The 20,038-nt window shown below is 50.8% G+C and overlaps 1 long non-coding RNA gene across 1 annotated transcript; it reads right to left on the bottom strand.

The window, feature by feature from the left end:
* Window positions 1-590: 590 nt before the first annotated feature.
* LOC140690889 (uncharacterized) lies at window positions 591-18,219 on the bottom strand. The gene is made up of 2 exons (XR_012066235.1): window positions 18,058-18,219; window positions 591-1,825 (listed from the first exon to the last, which is right to left on the bottom strand). It is a non-coding gene; the product is annotated as an uncharacterized lncRNA (long non-coding RNA).
* Window positions 18,220-20,038: the final 1,819 nt, after the last annotated feature.

The following is a 20,038-nucleotide window of genomic DNA, read 5'->3' on the forward strand; positions in this document are numbered from 1 at the left end:
GGTGGAAACTTTGACTCTGAAACTGATCCTTTTACCCACAACAGATTCCTGCCTATACTGGGCAAGATCCCCTTTGAGTCCTGGGGTTAGAGGGGAAGGGAGTTCGACCAAGAATCAGTAAGATCGAGTTTCTGCCCTTAGAGAATTAAACCCTGACAAGCAGCTGCAACAGGCAGTAGTAATTCTGAAGCTCATGGTAAAAAGTACGTCGAGAGGACAGACGAGGGAGCTCCAGGTCCACGTTTCCTCCTCGCCTCCCAGACGTTAAACCGGAGCTTTGCTATCCTCCAAACTGAAGAAGCCAAACTCTAAGTCTTTTCCTCCTTCCTGTCAGTTAACTGCATCACTGGCTGTGCTCCCAAATGAAGGTCGCTGAGTCTTAGAAGTGCCCCCAAATGTTAGTGGAATCCTGCCCCTCTTGAATGTCCTGGCCCGTTCGGTGCCCTGGTGAGCCGTCTTCTCATCTAGGGCAGGGGTCTGCTAACCCAGTAAGTATTTTAGGCTTTATAGGCCACATGGTCTCTCACAGCTATTAAACTCTGCCCTTGCAATGCAAAAACGGCCATAGACAAAATGTAAAAGAAAAAAAATCTGTTTCGATAAAACTTTATTTACACCCAGATTTGGCTGGCGAGGCCATAGTTTGCCAAGCCCTAGTCTAGAACGTGGATAACTTTGATCAGGCTCTGTCAGAGGTACTTTCTAGAACACCCTTGATGGTGCTGCACCCCTCCTTAAACACCAGCATGGCTCCCTGAGGCCCAAAGACCAGTGCAGCCAAGGCCAGTGACCAGGCAGATAAGAGCCTGATTCTCCCGCTTGGAGCCAGTGATGCTCGTCCACCTCATGGCTGTTGGGAGGGTCAGGCACTGGTTAAACGGCCTAAGCTGATCTCTCTGCTGCCCAGCATGGATGTTGTCCACGGAAAGGCTCTAAGAATAGAAGACGGTCGCTGTTTGCCATCTGATTTCCAACCAATACCGATGGATGGGAAGTTGAAGGGTGGAGCTGTGATGTGCTAACAAGAGCTGTTGTTGCATGGAATACAATGAAGATCATGCTAGTTAGCTAAACTCAGCTTGATTGGCGTATTTTCGCCATATGTCTGTTGTCCAGAAAATACCATCTATGGCTGTTAAATGAAAATGCTATTCTCATGGAAAAGCTCAGAGGTGCCCTATACATTTCCCACGGTTGAAATTTGGCTCCCTAGGTACCATTGCTAACATGTCAGCCCAAGCTTGGCTCCGTGACCAGGCACGGAAAGGCCAGGCCGTTGCCTAGAAAAGCAGCCTGGAGTTTCCCTGAGTCAGTGACACTCAGCCCTGGGTCGAATCTGTTTACTCCTTGGATTTCTGAGAAGCAGTAAAGCACCGTGACGTGCCTCCGCCTCATGGATCCCTTATGTATTCTGACACCACCTGCTAATCAGTCGATAGCAGAATTACCTTGCACTGCAGACTGAGGGAGCTTCATGAAGTGGAACGGAGGAGTGGCTTACAGTGTTTATTAATGTGTGTGCTAAACAAAAGCCTTGCCTCTGGGCATCCTGCTGCACGCTGCCTCCCTGCAGCCTGGAATACTGATGGCGTGTTCTCCCAGAGCTGCCTCCACGGCCCCATGGCCCGGGAAGCCCCGGAACAGCTCAGCCGGCCAAGAAGTGCTGTGAGTGCTTCCCATCCACGGCGTTCTGTAGCCCTCACTCCAAAAATGTCGTTCCCAGAGAGGCATTGTTTAGGGTGAGACTTCTCCCAAGTAAGGCTGGAGGGAGGATCAGGCACAGAGCAGCCGTTCTTTTCAGATCCGGGCGGGGTGCAAACTTTGTCTAAAAAGGGCCAGATAGTAAATATTTTTGGGCTTTGTGGGCCATACAGTTTCTGTTGCTACTGAACTCTGCCTTTGTAGTGTGAAAGCAGCCTCAGACATTATGTAAATGAATGGGTGTGGTTGTGTTCCATTAACACTTTATTTACACAAACTGGTGGTGGGCTGGATTTGGCCCAAGGGCCCTAGTTTGCCATTCCCTACCTTAGATTCTTCGCCAGCAAAACAGCCATCACTTAACAGTTTGTGTCAGGCATTGTTCTAAGCACAACAGATACAGGGTCTTTAATCTTCACAATCACGCTATCATCACCCCCTTTTACAGATGAGGAAACTGAGGCCCAGAGAAGTATAACTTTGCTGGGTATTATTACGGAAAGTGGTGAAGCCAGGGTTATAATCCAGGGGCCACTTGGAAGTTGCTCGTAACCACTGCCCATCATCCCCGTCTCCCTGTGCAAAGTTCCACGCTTGCCACATTTACTAAGGGTCGACATAACGAGCAGTCATAATGATAAAAATTCTGCTGAGGACACTCCGTGTTCTTAAACACCACTTAGGAGCAAAATTCCGTGACTGATTCTTCCTAGAGCTCAGAGCCAAGAAAGCATTTCTTCCTAAACAGTGATGAATTTCCCCCTCTATCTCTGTCAGGAAACTCCCACGTTGCATTTTATGTCCAACTGAGGCAAGCTCTTTAGGCAGCCATCCTGGCATCCGCCTCCACCCGCCCAGTCCCTCGTCTCATCCCTCATACTCGAAGTCTGTGACAGTGCTATGAAATTTGAGGGTTTGTGGTTCTCCTGTGTCCATGCCTCCTGCATAAGTCCCCTCAAACTCCTTGGAGGGGGAAGGTTTAGTGGTGATTCTGAAATGTACATAGGAAGATGTCTGTTCCGTCGAGGTGAGAAATCAGAAGACCTGCACTCTTCAGCAGCCTGAGCATCCGGAGGGGAGCCCCCGGGGCTGCTGTTAGCGTGGCTGGCACGTGGGTAGTTTTCTCCCCCTAGAACTGTCCCCGTTGTTTCACTTTACAAGGGAATCTTTTTTGAAACTATTTCTGTAACGCAGGGGACCTTGGGAACACCTCCCCGTGTGCGAATGCCCAGCCGTGCCTTCTACACTGGGGATGAGAATTTTCAGTTCGGCATCTGGTGGCCCATGAGCTCACTCCTCTTCCTAGGCGCGGGCCAGAAAACCGTCGGGGGAGGCGGGTGTTTCAGGATTCCTCCCAGCCCCTTCCAACTCTACAGGCTCAGATTTTCCACTTGTGCGATTGAGGTCAGCGCCTGCATTCCGGCTGGCAAGCTCCCCACACAGGCGAGCGCCAGGCCTCAAGCAGGGGCTTCTCCCACTTGCTCTGGAATTCACCACCCCCCCTTGTCCGTCCTCTCCATCCTGCCCGCCACTCAGGATTCTGGGATGGGAAGGCTTCATCGGAGACTGGGGACAGCCTGGTCCAGCCCTGGCTCAGGGCCACCAGGCTGAAATGCAGCCCCTACGTTTGCTCAGGCCTGAGAGTGAGTACAGAAGCGTCGTCTGGCGAGGTGAGGAACAGTGGGATCACTGTTGCTTGCGAAGAGCTCCACTCCCTTCCTTGTCAGCCCACCAGAGAATGTGGAGGTCGGCAACTGTGACCACTGCCACCGGATTTACTAATGGTCACTGCCGCTGTCTCTCCCGGAGAGGCTGCACACGGGGGCTTTGGCATCCGCCGCCTGCATTCCAACCTGCCACGTCCACTTACTGAGCAACCGGCCATCAAGTAAGTCTCAGCCCCTCTGAGCCTCGCCATCCTGCCAGTGAAGGTTGGGGTAATAACAACATGGAATGTGGCCACGAGACAAGAAATGTATAAGTAATGTGTGAAAATCTCCCCAGCAGTGGATTTGCCCCTGGGTTGGTCTACCCATCAGCTTGAGTGACCAGCCATCCTGGTTTGCCCAGGATGGAGGGGTTTCCTGGGAGGCGGAACGTTGGGTACTAAAACCAAGACAGTCCTGCACAAACAAGAACAGTTGGAACCCTTATTTTTAGCCCCAAATGTCAACATTCTTGAAGCCAGCAGCCTTCATTTAAAAACAAATGCCAAAGCTGAACCCAACATTGTATAGGAAACAGGTAGTCTTTTCTGTAGCCTGATGTGCTGCCCCTGCCAGCCACCTCTCTCTCCCTTCCCAGGCTTAGCAGGGCACAGAAGTTTTCGGGGAGGTAGAGGAAAGGTTGTGTGAAAGCTGGTCTAGGAGTGCCGACCGGGAGGGCCTGGCAGTGCTTTCCTCAGGCAGGACGACTCATCAAGGAGGAAGCAAACTCCTTATCCACCCAAACCTCCTCTGCTCTAGCTCACAGTTCCACCCAGACACCATTCTGGGGAACAGGAAGTTCTCACACTCCCCAAAGTCCAGAAGCTCCCCTCAGCTGAGAAGAGGCAGCACTTACTGTAGCCAAGACCTGTCTCCCAGAGAAGGTGGGTCAGGTCATTCCATCTTTGCTTCCAGGACAGAGACTAGCCTCCTGTGTTTTGGCCCCCCTCCTTCTCCATCCTCTCTCACCTCTAGGCTCCAGGTTCTCTGAGACCAAAGCCCCTGGTGCCCTCTAGGCCTGGAGCCCCCTTCCCTCCCCGGTTCTTCCTTCTACCTCAGCCCAGGTGCCGCATCCTTCAAGACGCCTCCCCTGACCTCCCAACGAGGCCAGCATCCCTCCTGGATGTTGTCAACTCAGCCAGGGTTGGAGCTCCGTAAAGGCAGGTACCAGGGCACGCACCGCTGCAGGCTCGGGGCCTGTGCACTGTCTGCCACAGAGTCATCTGTTCTGTCTGCCTGCAGATCTGTTTTGAACAAATGAAGCCGAGAAGCCCCAGACTCACCCCTCTCCTCCCGCTCCTTTCCTACCAAACAGCAGGTCATCTCTTGACCTCTACCTGTTAACCATTCCCCTGACCCTGCCTGCAGCCCAGCCAAGGCCACATCCCAGGAAGAGTCGCCCTACCTCGATCACCTCCCATCCTTTGCAAGGAAATATTTCTGCTTTATGACTAACCCTGCTCCTCATTTCTTTCGTGTTATCTTAATGAATTAACTGGGTGCCCATCGTTCCCCCGGCCCCCCGCAGTTTATGAGCTGTACAGCGATATCTGTGCTCTTAGTCAACCCACACAGTTGTTGTGCTGGTTCCTATTACAGTAATTGGCATAAACTTTATTCTTTTGCAGAGAGATTTTTTGGCCCGCTGAGACCGCATAACCATCTGCCATAAATTGAGACTAGTACGGCTTATTTTGGTGAATGCAAAATTGGATCCCATTCTTTACTCTGTGGCTTGATTCAACTTCCAGATGGTTAATCCACATGAAGTAATAGGAATGCACCACAGCTCTGCTTAGCTGAAGATGGAGACGTAATATTTATTTGCTGATGTGGAGGCCTTCGAACGCTGCCCTGTTGGGATGTCAGTATATAACACAGCAGCACAAAAATGTCAGCTTGTCCACGGGAGAGACAGTGTTCCTCCAAGTTGCCACAGGGGACCCCTGATGTCACTTTCTTTTTTTTTTTTTTTGGTCTGCCCTTGACCTAATCTCAAGAGGTTTTGTTCTCTCCTGGGCTGTTTCTTATCAGCTATGTCTGCCCATGTAGCCGGCTTCGCATCTGCTTTGACTTTAGTGCCTATGACATTTTCATTAATACATCTTCAAGGTTGAGCCCTGATTCCAAATATCCTGCAGCTCATGGAAGCCGTAGCTCAGCTGTGCCCAGCTGGGGGCTGCCAGGAAATCTGGCCCAGTGGTATGGACAAGCTCGGACATCTCCACCCATTTGGGTTTTGGGTTAATAATACATTTTCACTTTTACTTTTCCCCACACCAGCCTGCCACGCCGGGGGATTCTCTGAAAGAGATCTAGGTCAGCAGATTCAGGGGCTTAAACCTCAATGGTGCTTCCACTCCCAGGAGTCTTATCTGCCTGATCTACCAGGATTACCCATCCCCCACCAGCCAACCTGGCCCTTGAAAACTTGCCCTGGACTCCACAGCCTGGCCATGTTTCCCCATGTACCCTGGGGAAGACTGGGACTCAAGGCCTCCTCTGTGTGCCCAGAATCCTAAGAACTACCTACATTTGCATCAGCCAAGGATCTTGTTAAAAATGCAGACACCTGGACCAAGGTGGGGACCAGCTGTCCCAGTTTGCTCAGGACTGTCCTGGTTTTAGCACTGAAACTCCTGTGTCCTGGAGAACCACTCAGATCTGAGCAAATGGAGACGGTTGGTCACCCTCCTTGGGTCCTACCCCAGAACCCAGAGTGAGAGCCTCAGAGGGCTCAGGCCTGGAGATCTAGTTTTGATCAGTTCCCATGGGTGATTCTGAGAAGCACTGGAACTTGGGAACTGTAAGTCCCCTCAGGACTTGAGTTCTCTCAGTTTTCATGAATGCACCACACGATACTCTCATCACTTTCTTAGGTAGAGTGTTTGCTTCCCGCACTGTGAGATCCTCACGGAAGGGCTCAGCCCAGTCCAATTTTGCTTTCTCAGTTCCCAGCTCTATGTCTGGCCTAGAGTCGACACTCAGAACAGGCTGACTGAAGAAATAATTGGATACAAGCAAATATCCTTGGTAGAGAAAGTGACCCAGACCTGTTTCTCATGTACTTTTCCAAAGTTCTGGGGTGGACTTGGTTAGGAATTAGATCAAGGAAATTCTAGTAGGGCAGGAATTGGATCAGGGATTTTTTTTTTTCAAGGGAGTGAAAACCTTGAACGTTCCAAGATGGAACAAATAAGGAATTAGATCTAAGAAAATCTAAAATGGAATGGACTGGAACCATGAACGTTCTAAGACAGGATTGCTTTCTTCTTTAACCATCACAGGAGCTTCAGCAGGCAGCAAAGAACAAGAGGCCAGATGCCTTATACCTGATTATCGAAGCCCAGCATCCCTTAGTGCTTTTGAATGTTCGGAGTCTGCAGCTCCTCAAATAATCACAGCTGTGCCTGAAGACGGCCTCAAGTATGAGGCCTCCAGGCTGGGTGGTGGGGGATCAGGGAGCCCAGAAAACAGGCCAAGCCGAGGCAAAGGAGTGGGAGCTGGTGTCTGGCTCTGGCAGGATCCCAGCACCACGATCCTTCACCCCTCAACCTGGGCAGGGCTCAGCCAGGTGCTGGCCGTCTCCCAGTCACCTGAGTGGAAGCCCCAGGTTTAGTGAGCTGTCCTGTTGCCTCGGGCAGCAGATCTTGCCGCCTCCTAATTTAGTTTCCTTGTCCATTCAATAAAGATGGGAAGACCCTCCCCTTCTCTGGTTATGGCTTTGAAATGGGGGCAACCATAAAGGATTATCTGTATGGGTTTTCTGTCTGTGGAAACACTGAGGTTGACCCAGGGTCCCGGTCCCACACTCTGTTCGTGATAATCCCGTTGGCAAGAGGAAGCCCACACACATGAAGGGTAGAGTCTGCAATGGCAAAAAGGAGCCCAGAGTCACCTTAACAAGAATCAGACCCACTAGCTCGAACCCACTGGATTCAGTGGCAGTCAGCACGCTTGTCCAAGTGGACAAAGCAAAGCCCAGGGACAGGCTGCAGTGGAGGGAGACGTGGCTCCACCCGTTCCCCTTTGCTCCTTGGCTGGGTCAAGGGCGCCTCTCACACCCCACGTCTCATGCCCCATGTCAGTTCCTCCACCTTCAACATATGTCTGCACATCCAGAATCTGACCCTTCTCACCATGCCCACCAGAACGACCCTAACCCAGCCTCTCCCTAGATTGTTGCTTAAGACCTTTCTCCTCCACAGAGAAGCCAGGGTGGTTCTTTTAAGTGATCCGCTAGACCAGTCTGTCCCCACCCCCTCCCACTCCTCCTGCCCCTAACTTCATTCCAGCCACACCAGCCTCTCGCTGGTAGCTTCTCCAACACCTCAGGCAAGTCACCTCAGGGCCTTTGCACTGGCCACTCCCACTGCCTGGAACACTTCCACCAGAGCCCCTCCCAGGTCCCTCCCCTGCCTTACTCAGATGCTCAAAGGTCCCCCCTCCAGGAGGGGGGCCATCCCAGACCACCTTATACAAAACCAGCCCTCCCTGCATCTGTCATAGCTCTTTATCTTCACAGCACTTATCACTACCTGCACTGTGTGTGTTTGTGTATGCATGTGTGTGTGTACTGCTTGTCTCTTCCCACTGGATCAGAAGTTCCATGAGAGCCAATTTCATGCTGTCCTCAGTGCCTAGAACCGGCATGGTCCCATACTAGGTGCTCGGTAAGCATTTGCAAATGAGTCACTCCGGCGTTTCTCCCGTGTTAGAAGAGGCTGGTGACTCTCAGTGAGTGAACCACATGGTAGTTGCAAAGATCACAGTATAACCATCACAGTATAACCAAACAGGGCTGTCCAAATGTAATGATGGCCATTAGCGTCTCTCCACCCCAGAGCGGCGATTCTGGAGCATTCTGTGTAATTGGAGCACAATTAAGCAGATGGCAGTGTTTTCACCAGGCTGTAGATCTGATTCGGAGCTTCCCCGACGTGGGCTCTGGTTTCTTTCTTTTCCCCTGTAACAACAAACCTAGATGCACCATCGGGCGGGCCCTGTGGTCTGGACCACAGGGGAATACTGAGGAGTGAGATTCATGCTAACAGGATTTAATCCTGAGACGCTGGGCTATATATCCACTGGCGATTTCCTGGATTTTGGAGCCAACATAAATAATAGTGAGAGGATTCCCGCTGTGTGACGTGAGGTGTGTCCTGCTGGCCTGGGGCAGGAAGCTGCCCAGCCCGGGTTGCTGTTGACAGACGAGGCAGGGCCCCCCAGTGGAACCAGCGGAGCTGCACCCCACTGTCTCCTCCACCCCCACCCCCTGTGCCGGACCACTCACTGGCCTCTCTCGACAAGTGCCAGGCACTCTGCAAAGCATCCTCAGGGTGAGAAGGGCCAACAACAGAGATGAAAATTAAGACACATATTTCGCACCCATTTCAGCTGTGTAGTGAAATTCCTCATCTGTATGTACAAATCATGACTTTTCCAACTGGACTGTGAACTTCCTGGGGGTGAGGTCTGTATTTTAGGCAGCCAGCTTGTGAAAACTTGGAAAGTCATCTGTGGCACCTCATTTTCATAAAAGGAAATGGAGGTGTCTGGTAGGGTAAGGTTAGAAATAACTTACACTGTTGGAGGATGGACAGATAAAATAAGGGCTGTTCATGAAATGGAGTATTATATAGCAGCTAAAAGGGGTGAGCTATCTCCACACTTATTAGAAAGGATGAACCTTGAAGATACATATTGACAGAGAAAAATAAATTGCAGAGGATAGTATCACTTATGTTCATTTAAAAACCACCTCCCCAAGGCAGTGTCCACCAAGGGGTGGCAGGCGTCCTGGAAGGCTGAAATTACATTAAACACTTACTGGCCCACATGTATGGCAGCAGGGAGGGGAACACACTGGGGGAGGGGAGGGTGTGTCCAGACTGACGATGAGACTGAGCCGCTCACAGATGAGTGTCCTTGAGGGAATCAGTTCATGCCTGGATACTTGCCAATCCAAAATAAGTCAGTCAGGGTCCCAGCATGTCCCAGCCCATGGTGGCCCAGGAGCTGCAGTCTGCCTTCTCAGTGGGTCTTCAATAAATATCTTTTCAATTCATGGGACTTCTACATTAATAAAACCAACGTGCTAGGAGCACTTTCTCAGCCAACAAAAGATCCTTTACTGAATCCTGATTGTGAAAATCCACTCCTTAGTGCATTCTCCCCTCTCCCTGTGAGATTCTATTGACTTCTTGGCTTGTGTGGAGCACTGGCATGTCTGCTTGTTCTTGCTGTTGTGTCTGTTTTGTGGTTCCGTCCGCCTGTTCTCACTACAGGAATCTGATTCAGCTGTAGCACCCCCTTCCTTGGAGGCCTCCTTTTCTCTACCTTGACCAAAGTTCTTCTTTGGTTCTTTTTTTCCCCCCACTTTTTCTTCTCTTTTATTGAACCCACTTGTCTTGAAGAACTTCTCTGTGTCTTGAGTTCTGCTGGGTTAGATTCAGATGTCAAAGCAAGATAGTTCCTCTCCTCACAGGACTTCTAACTCAATACCCTCCCTACCTTCCCCAGACAGGTCAACAAGCACAGGGCAAGGCCAGGGGTGGAGAAACAGTGGTGCCCAAAGAAAGAGGTTCTCTGCTCCAAGCAGGAGCTTCCATAAAGGCCCCCGGCAACTGGGCGTGTGTGCAGAGGAGGGTGGGCAGAAAGGAGAGGGAAGTGGAAACTGGGTTTATGAGAATTGGTGGAACGACTTGGAAGTCCACATTCCATTTCAGAGAGAAGGGTTCTTTCCACCTGTCTGCAGTCCTCCAGGATCCAGTAATGCGGGTTTAGGGGAAAGAGGGCCTCAGCTGGGAGTCCATACACGTTGAGACAATTAGGGGGATAATTTGGGCTGAGTCATCTTGGCAGAGGCCAGGAGGAGGGTGTTGGGTGGGTGGGGTCCCCATCAGTATAATTGCTCCCGACTTCTGCTTTTCTTTGACGTGGCAGTAAAGTAAGTTAATCCACTGCTCAAAAAAGGCTGAGTCTCCTCTTGCAACATGGCATTAACAGCAAAATCTGCCTGAACCTGACACCAGAATGACCCGGTGAGGACCCTGTCCCAGGGCAGGAAGCCGGGAACACAGAGGGGAAAACAGGCAAATTATATGCCTGTCCCAAGACTCAGTGCAATCTGGAAAACAGGAAAAATGCTGTATTCCATCAATTCTAAAAAGTCCCATTCTTCTCTCTCACATTTTAATATCGCTAAAATTGGGATGCAGTGTCTTAGATTTGGTGACAAGAAGAGAAAAACACAAGAATCACTGCCCTTTACGGAGTGCTTACTCTATGCCAAGCACCTTTTCTAAGAACGTTGGAGTTTAATCCTCTTAAAAAACTCTCTGAAATAGATATGGATTTCATGCCCATTTTGTAGATGGAAAGACCCAGGTTTCAAGGGTGATTCACACACCCTAGGTTCCACAGCCAGTGATCAGAGGATCCAAAATCTGGTGATATGGTGTTTGGAAGGTCTGTGTATTTAAGTTTTCAGCTGACACACAGTAGGATCTTGATTTCTCTACCTCTTGGATCACCTGCCAAAATGCTTGCCTCCAAATCTTTGCGTTTGGGCCTGCTTTGAGGGGAACCCTGGTTGAGTGAGCCGAGATGCCTGCCAAGGTAGGAGTGTCAAAGGAATCAAGTGATGATATGAGACCCACAAGGAGGAAGAGGTGGGCAGGCCCTGAGACACTGACAGCAAGATGGCACTGGCCGCCCAGAGAGCACCTACTTTTGCAGCTGGAGGTTACTCAGCCCATGGGTCTGCAGAAGCTGCAGATAGAGCCACAGAGGAAAGAAACGAAGACCCAAACACAAATCCCTCACCCACTTCTGTGCACGAGGTGGGGCTGGCTTCAGACAACAGATGTTTAGAAGTTGGTGCAACTCATAGTGTGGAAATCGCCCTGGACTTGGAGCCAAGCCCACCTGATTCAGATCACAGCTCCGCAGCTTCTGAGCTCTCTGACCTTGGACGGGTCACATGCCCAATTTGAGCCTCATTTTTGTCATCTGCACAACGGGGGCATAAAAGTCCTTGTGTCACAGATTACATAGAGGACTCTCTGAAATAACGTGTGTAAAGGGCTTCACATAGAGCCAGGCATGGGATAACACCCCTTCAGTCAAATGCCAGTTTTGGGAAAATACCTTCAACATGGAAGCATTGTAAGGATTCAGAGATTTTGTACAAGCAGCCGGTCAGTGTGTTTTGCACACATGGCAAATGTTAGCTAGAACTGGTGGTGTCAGGAGTTAGTCAAAATCTATTTTATTCCCTGGATATCATTTGTGCTCCTGTTACACTGACACTTATGGGTCCTACCACAGAGCCTTTGCACATGCTCTTTCTGTTGCCTGGAATAATGTTCCCCTCTTTCTTTGCTTTGTTACTTACCCCCGCCTTCAGCTCTTAGCTCATGGGATACTTCCTTAGGGAAGCCCTCCATGACCCCCACATTCTCACAGCATCATGTACTCCTCCTTACTGCTGCCCGACTGTATAGCTTCCTGTACTATTGAACGTTGCCTCTCTCTGGTCTGTAAGCCCTGTAAGGGCAGGGGTCTTTTCTGTTCATGGCACCTTCCCTTCCTCCAGGCACAGATTCTGGCATACAGTCAACACTCGATAAATGTTTGTTGAATGAATGTCTGAAGAGAGGGCTTTTGTCTAAAGAAAACTCCTGAAGGAGTGACTCAGAAGCAAAGAATCGGGGGCTGGGGTAGGGGAGGGAAGACAGTTGTGTTTTCTTGCCCAGGGCTGGAGGAAAGGGGCATGTTCAGGGCCAGACAAGCTGCCTTCATAGCTCAGCTCCAGCTCTTACAAGTTTGGTGATGCTGCCCACAAACTGAGCCTCATGTTCCTCATCCATGAAATAGGGAGAAAGGCATGTACCTTGATGAGTTCTCAGACGAGTAAATAAGGTGATATGAACACCTGGCCTAGTACAGCCGGCTCTGTCTGCAGACGCAAGTTACTCCTCCACTTGCCTTAGAAGAAGGGGCTCTTGACCCAGCATGTGATGCTCTATAATTCTCTGCGGAGCCGGGAGCCTGGGGATGTGCCATGGTTATGAGGCCGCCACCTAGCATGAAGTCGTAATTGTTGGGTCAGATTTAATTGCTCTCTAAAGAGCAGATGGCCACGCCAGGTGGCTATGACACATCACTGTTTGCCTGCCTGGCAATGCTGCCCTGGTGGGTACAGGGGCCTTTGTTCTGAGACCCACAAAAGACGGGCTGTGGCCGTGTGGATATTTTTCAGGCAATTCTTAGCTGTCGTGGAGGTTTCTCCAGTCACAGCTTCCTCTTGGTCTGCAATGGGGGACTCGAGACCAAGTCTTAGTGGGAACAGCCAGGGCACGGGAATGGTCGGAGTGGAGGAGAAAAGACCCTCAGAAGCAAGAGTTTTGTCTTCAGCTCAGGTGGGGGGCGGTGCTGTGGAAGTTGCAGGCCTAGGTGGGGACAGCAGACAGGATCACACAGGGGCTCAAGGTACCGGCTCAGGGTCAGCGTCCTGGTTCATCCCAGCAGCCCCACCACACGCAAATGGCTTCCTCCATGAGCCTCAGTTTCCTCATCTCTAAAATGGGAATAACAATACCTATAGGATGAGGAAGATACAACCAGAAAGAAACTTTAAAAACAACCTGAGATGCTGCCATTCTGACCCCACAGCCAGTTCCTTCCTTGCACGTTTCCACCTGTCCTGTCTGCGCATGCTTGGCTTATGTGGCTGCAGGCATAGCATGCTTTGCCTAACCTCTGTTAGATCACAGTTCCCCATGCTTCTACATGCTTCTCAGTTCACATTTTTAATGGTTGCTAAACTGTCCATTATAGTCGTGTCTCAGGAGTAACTAAAGCACACGCACTCACATATACCCGTATCCACATACACCCACACACACAATTGCTCACACATGCACAATCTTTGCCACCTGTGAGGTGTACAGACTCCCTCTAGGTCTCCACCATGTAGATAACACCAGAATGAACATCTTCATATGGGTAATTAGTATTTTCCACTTTTGAATTCTGTCTTGAGGATGAATTCCTAACTGGGAGATCCCTGGTAATGGTAAGTCTGCCACTTTGCAGGGGTGTTTAGGATGGCATTTTTAGCAGAGCTTTCCAACAAAGGGACAGACCACCTTGGTGGCAGCGAGCCTCGGGTACCTGGAGGTGTGCAAGATGACTGGGTCAGCTGTTCATTGATCTGACAACTGTTTGTCGGGCCTCACGCTGTGCCAGGCCCATAGTAGGCACTGTGGACACAGGTGACATGGCCCCCACCTTCCTGGAGCTCGCAGCCCAGAGAAGTAAAGGACGGTGACCTTGCAGTGCATGCTGTGCTGTGCTGTGCAGGGGATGCTCAGGGCAATCTGCTCCCCTGCTCACACTGTGAAGACCCCGCTCCAGGCAGCCAAAGCTCAGCATGTCAGAATGTGTCGTGCCCGGCAACAACTTACTGTGGTGTCACGTGCTTCACAGACTCCAGCTCCACGACCTACAGCCTTGTCTTATGCCTCTCACATGGAGTGATCTGTCCTGGGGGCTTCCAGGCCCCATTCAATCCTGACTCTAGACCAGAGGTTTCTTGAGGCTTCCCCCCTTTTAATATACGCCCGTAGAATGATTGGATATTGAGATGGCTCATTCATTACAGACGCTTCTAGAGTCACTTCATAGATTTTTGAGTCCACGGGCGGCTTCTCTGGGCTGTTTCCAAGGAGTGTGCACAACTCGCACCCTGCAGGGGCCACACTGTAAACTGCTGGTCTTAGAGGTTGTCTGAGTGAAGTCTGCAGACCTGACTGCCCTTGGGTTGCTGTGTGACCTTCCGCCAGTCACTTCCCCTCTCTGTTTCCACTTCAGGCAAAGGGGGATGGTAATCCACTGGGTCCCAGCCCAAGGCTGGGTTACTTCTTTCCCTCCCCTTCATGGTCCATTCTCAGTTCTCAACACCAGATCAGGCAAGCTAGGTCACAAGAGTTGCAAATTATGAAGATCTCAGAGAAGGCCCAAGAACAGGCCATCATAGGGCCATTAGAATGCAAACTGGACAAGCACACTCCCACTCACTCCTTCCTATACATCCCCAAATGCCCTATGCCCCTGCTAGGAAGGGACAGCTTACATAAATCAGAAGCTACTGTCCACCAATGGAGAGACAAACTGGAGGCTGGCATCCCCTAGGCAGAGGGCACAAGATGAAAATGTTTATGAGTGAGGATAAACCTCCCCAGAGCAAATCCCGAGGTCTGGGCTCAGGGCCAGGTGGGACGAGCTGCAGGAGCCAGTCCCGTGATAGTCCATCTAAAACCTGGACATACGTGGCCAACAGAAAACAGTTCCCTCTCTGTCTGGAGGCCTCGCTGGGCACTGCCCCTGTGATACAGGCCTAACTGACCGGGGCCTTATTAGACTGTGCCAGTCCGCTGTAATACCCTCGTTCTCCCTGTGAGAAACCCGGTGGGGAATACCGGATGGTACAGGACCTCAGGCAGTCGATGAAGCCACCGAGGACATACAACCAGTGATCCCTGCACCCTGCTGGCTGCTCTACCGTCCACCAGGACCCAGGATTCTGTATTAGATTCAAGAGATGCTTTCTTCTGTATTCCATTAGCCCCAGGGTCACAAAAAATTTTTCGCTTTTGAGTGGCAAGACTCAAACTCACAACAAAGACAATGATACTACTGGACAGTCCTACCCCAAGAGTTCAAAAATTCCCCCACCATCTTTGGGGAAACTTTAGCTAAAGACCCACAAGATCTACATCTGGAGAAGGGAACCCCCCCCCCTCCAGTCTGTAGATGACCTTCTGATGGCCGGCCCTACTGAACCACCTAAGCAGTAACGGATACAAGGTGTCCAAGAAAAAGGCTCAATGTCACAAACTAGGGTGACCTCCCTAGGCGACATTCTCACAGACAGTCAGAGAAGCCCGTCCCAGGAAAGGAAAGAAACCATTTGCAGCCCCTCTCCCTCTGCTCCTAAAACTAGAAGACAGCTTAGGGGTTTCCTGGGGACGGTGGGTTTTTGCTGCATCTAATAACTAGGCCTCTAAGTGAAACGTTGAAAGAAAAGGAAGGTGATCCTTCTGGATGGAATTCAGAATGCAATGGGGCCTTTCAAGAATTGACAAAGCAATGACTTTAGGCCCCCGCCCTCACCTCCCCCCACCAGATTTAGCTAAACCCTAGACCTTTACATTCATAAAAGGAGGGGAATCTCCCTTGGGATATTCAGTCAGAAACTGGGACCCCTTACTCAGGCGGTTGCTTATTTCTCTAAACAATTGGATCAAACTGCCAAAGGTTGGCCTCCTTGCCTCCAGGCAGTGGCAGCTGCTACAACCCTGCTGAAGGAGGCTGAAAAGTTAATACGTGGTCAGCCCACCACTATCCGGACTCCACACCAGGCTCAGGCTTTAGTAAGTTCTAAGGGAACAGAATGGCCATCCCCCAGAAGGTCAATTCCAGTTCAGGTTATACTTTTAGATAGCCCCGTGGTTGCCATAAAGGCCTGTTACACACTAAATCCTGCCACCCTGCTACCCACAGAAATGGGACCCTTGAAGTCTGATTGTATAGAAGCCATAGACACAATCCATCCCAGTCTCCCGGACCTAGGAAGTAAGCTCAGTTTTATGCAAGGAAAAGGCAGGCGGGATACACAGTGATCTCTCAGACCCAACTCATAGAGGCACGGAGCCTACCTCCAGGGACGTGTGCCCCAGAGGCCGAGCTGACAGCCTTCCCCTGAACCTTAGACCTCAGGACAGGGAAGATCTTAAATGTTCACGCAGACTCCTGGGACATATATACCATCCCACATACACAGGGGGCAATTTGGAAAGAAAGAGGTATGCATGCTGCAGAGAATAAACAGGTGAAACATGGTTTAAACATATTGAGACTTCTAGAAGCAGAGTAGCTTTTGAAGAAAGCGGCAGTGATTCACTGTGGGGGGTCACCAAAAGCGGGGGGGTGCAGAGATAATGAAGGGAAATTACAAAGTGGACGCCTCTGTTGAAAGGACTGCCCTGGAAACAGTAACTTGGCAATTGAACCTCATACCTAAGAGTCCAGAGTCATCCAGTGATTCCCCAATCTACACAATCAGGAAGAATCAGACAAAGCCGGAAAATGGGGCGGCTTCAAAAGAGATCTAGTTAATGAACACAGGCAATACTTCTTTCTCCAAATGCAGTTTGTCAAGGCATCAGGGAGGCTCACCAAGGAACTCACTATGGCAGGGAAGCCCTATATAGCTGGTTGGTTGACGTCATGGTAACTCCTGGCAGAGAAAAGTGTAATCAGTCAGGGCGCTGAAACATGCTCCACTGGCATAATGAACAACCCCAGCACCAGACGCCCAGAGGCCCCCAGGTAAGGCCAGTTGAGACCAGAGGGGCAGATGGTGGGGAAGACTGTCGGACTGATTTCACTGACAACTTCAGGCATCTCTTGATGCTAGTGGACACGTTTTCAGGGTGGGTAGAAACATCTCCCACTAGAACTGAAATGGTAGCCCACGTGGCCAAGGCATTACTAAAAGAAAGGATTCTCCAGATTTGGGCTCCCAGGATCCCTACAAAGTGAGAAGGGCCCAGCAGCTGAGTCTCAAGTGACAAAAGGGACAAGATAAAATGGACCTTGCACTCAGCCTGAGGAGCCCAACTGTTAGGGGAATTAGAGAGATCTACTCAGCCACGCTATGATGCCGGGAGACTTGAGAAAACTGGATTAAGTTATTCCCAGCTGCCCTGTTCTGCCTGTGGTTAGCCCCAAGAGGTGAATTAGTTAAGTGTGGTTGAACTCACGTAGGACCCATTGCCCAAGCCCGGAATGGGCTTCCGTAGCCTTCCTGAATTGGAACAACTCAAGCCTGTCCTCCAGGTGGGAGAAACCACAAAAGCTCTCATGCAATATGGTGACCAGGTGCTGCCCGCACCCACGGGCCCGGCCAGGAGACTGGGTGCACCTAACACCTGGAAAACCGGCACCCACAAGACCAGCTCTCTCCTAAATGAACGGACCCCACTTGGGGATCCCAACCACCCATCTGCCCTGAAGTCGCAGGGGTCACTCTGTGAGGATGCCGCACTGGAGGGAAAAGGCACGGGAGACCCAACCTCTGCAGAGACAACCTGGGGGAACAGACCCCTGCGTGCTCGCAAGAACCTCTCTGACCTGAAGCTGCTTCTCTGAAAAACAACAAAGTGTGACCAGAGATATGCAGCCCCGGCAGAGTCTCGGCACCAGGGCCAAAGACTGAGAGACCTGCATTTTTTGGAAAAGTCTGACATAAAACCATGATGCTCTTGCTCATATTTTAGCCATGCACCCTAAACTGTCTCCGAGAGGTCAGACAAACGGGGGTCGGTCAGGGGACGAACAGCTAGGGCCGAGGACTGGTGACCATCAAACAGACCTAAAGCCGGCTGGGAGAAGGTCTGCTCCTCCACCCCGGGTGACAGCGACGCCCACACTCAGCAGGAAGCAGTCCCACAAGACGGACCCGCGCCCCTCAAGGATGAGGAGCCGGACAAAAGGCAGAGGAGGGGTTTGTCACCAGCGTAGCCCGCGAACAATTTCTGGGAAATAAAAATAGAACCTGGATAATCAAATAAAGTCCAACCTGTTTTTCCTTCCTGCTTAGTCTAGTGTCACATGCTCCTAGGGGGCTGCATGCTGAGGCCTCGCACCCGGCCCTTCAGACCAAAGTTGCCGGTGAGAAGTGACTGAGCGGGCAACTCAGCTCGGCAGGCGGGCCGGCCGTGTGCGGAGAGGCTGCGCAGGACGCCCCAGCCCAAGATGGCGGCGGCGGGCCGTGAGCACAAGGCGCCCCCCCCCGCCCCCCGAGATCTCGGCTGTGCCCGCCTCGCGAGATTCCCATGAAGCTGCCCGCCCGTCCTCCTGTTGGGGAGGCGGGGACTCCACGAGTTCGCACCTCTCCGTTCTTTGATCGAAGAATAAAACTTCCCTTTGCTTCTGAACTGAACTCAGATTCCTCGTTCTTGTTCATTTTTTTTTTAACCATTATAATTTATAGAACATTCTGTATCGGTCTCATTCTGTTGGCTTGAATGACACGGGGCAGAAGGACTCTTGTTGGGGACTGACTCAGGAGCGTGGGTTACAGAAGTACAAACTTGACCTTCTCATTACTATTTTAAACCCTCCCACGGGCTGGCTCCCCAGTGTCCTCAGGATAAATTCAAAATTCCTCCGCCTGGCATTCAAGCCCTCCAGACCTGGCTCTGTCAACAGCAGCCTCCTCTTCTGTTCTGTCCCTCCCAGGGATTATATTGAGCTCCACACCCACCAGTCTCCACAACTTTGTGTCCTTCCCCATGCTATTTCCTCAGCTCAAATGCCTGTCCCCACTGAACTTGCCTTTCCAAGCTCAGTTCCAAGGTCATGCCCAGCGGAGCTTGGTTGAGTTCTGCACGTTGACATTACTTGCTCATAGAATCACTGGGAGTGTGTGTTATAAACGCAGGTCCCCAGCTACTGAGTTCGATTCTCTGGGGATCTTTGATTTCAACAAAAGCCCCTGAGGATTTCATTTTCCCGTGCTGTTTCACATCCTGCTCTGAGTCTCAGGTTGCCTGGTCAGCAAAGTGGGTGTGATCTACCTGAAAATGTAGCTGGGGGAAGAAAGTGTGACAGTATTTACATAAAGCCCTAGCATGGCAAGGGTCGCTTAGCAGATACTCTGTAACGGTTATGATGGTCATCATTATTCCCCTCTTTCATAGGATAAGCAGCTGCCCCCATCTGCCCTGGCCTGGGGGTAGATTCCTTGAATGTGAGGCTTTTGGTTCTAAAACTGGGAAGGTTTTCGGGTGAATCGGGACAATTTGGGTGCCCTACATCTCTTGCTTTCTTCTCCCTGGATCAAAGATCTTGCTTGCCTAACTTGACCCCACTGACTGGTAGGAATTACTAAATCTGGGGCCCCAGTTGAAGGTCTGGAAACTCAGTGAACAAAAAGCACATTTTTTGAAAATATTAAGAATTGGTGTTTTACTTCCAGGAGTGATGTGGTCTGCATGTTGCCCTTTATCCCCCTAAAGGGGTCCTATTGTGACCTCCCCAACCCCACCCCACACTCCCTTGGCCTGTCAGCCTTACTCACACGCATGATGCGGCTACAAAAGCCACGCTGGCCAAACTCTGGCTTGAGTTTTCTGAGTTCTTGATGCTCCAAACTATACATCTAAATATTCTCTCCACTAGCTTCTTGGGGATTTTTTTCTTTCTACATTGATTTCCTGGACTTATTTTGAGCCAAACGTCTCCTCACCCAAACTCCTCTGCCTCCTTTTAAAACCCAAGGCCACGTCCAACCTTGCAGTCCCAAACCGCGCTTACATAACCCCCAGTGACAGTAAGTGTTTGTGAGGCCAGCAGAGCAGGGCCGGGGCCGCCCGCTCTGGAGCACAGGGGACATTTTGTCCTGCAAAATGACGCTGTGTGGGGTGTGTGCGTGCGTGTGTGTGTTTTTCCCCTCTGAAATTCAAAAACAGCTCCTTTTGCTCAAGCTGTCAAAAGGAGGAGAAGAAGAAGAAGGGGGAGAAAAAAGACTGCAATAATTTCAGTGTTGGGCTCAGATC

The sequence above is a fragment of the Vicugna pacos genome, chromosome 32 (assembly GCF_048564905.1).
Source record: "Vicugna pacos chromosome 32, VicPac4, whole genome shotgun sequence".
Classification (NCBI taxonomy): Eukaryota; Metazoa; Chordata; class Mammalia; order Artiodactyla; family Camelidae; genus Vicugna; species Vicugna pacos.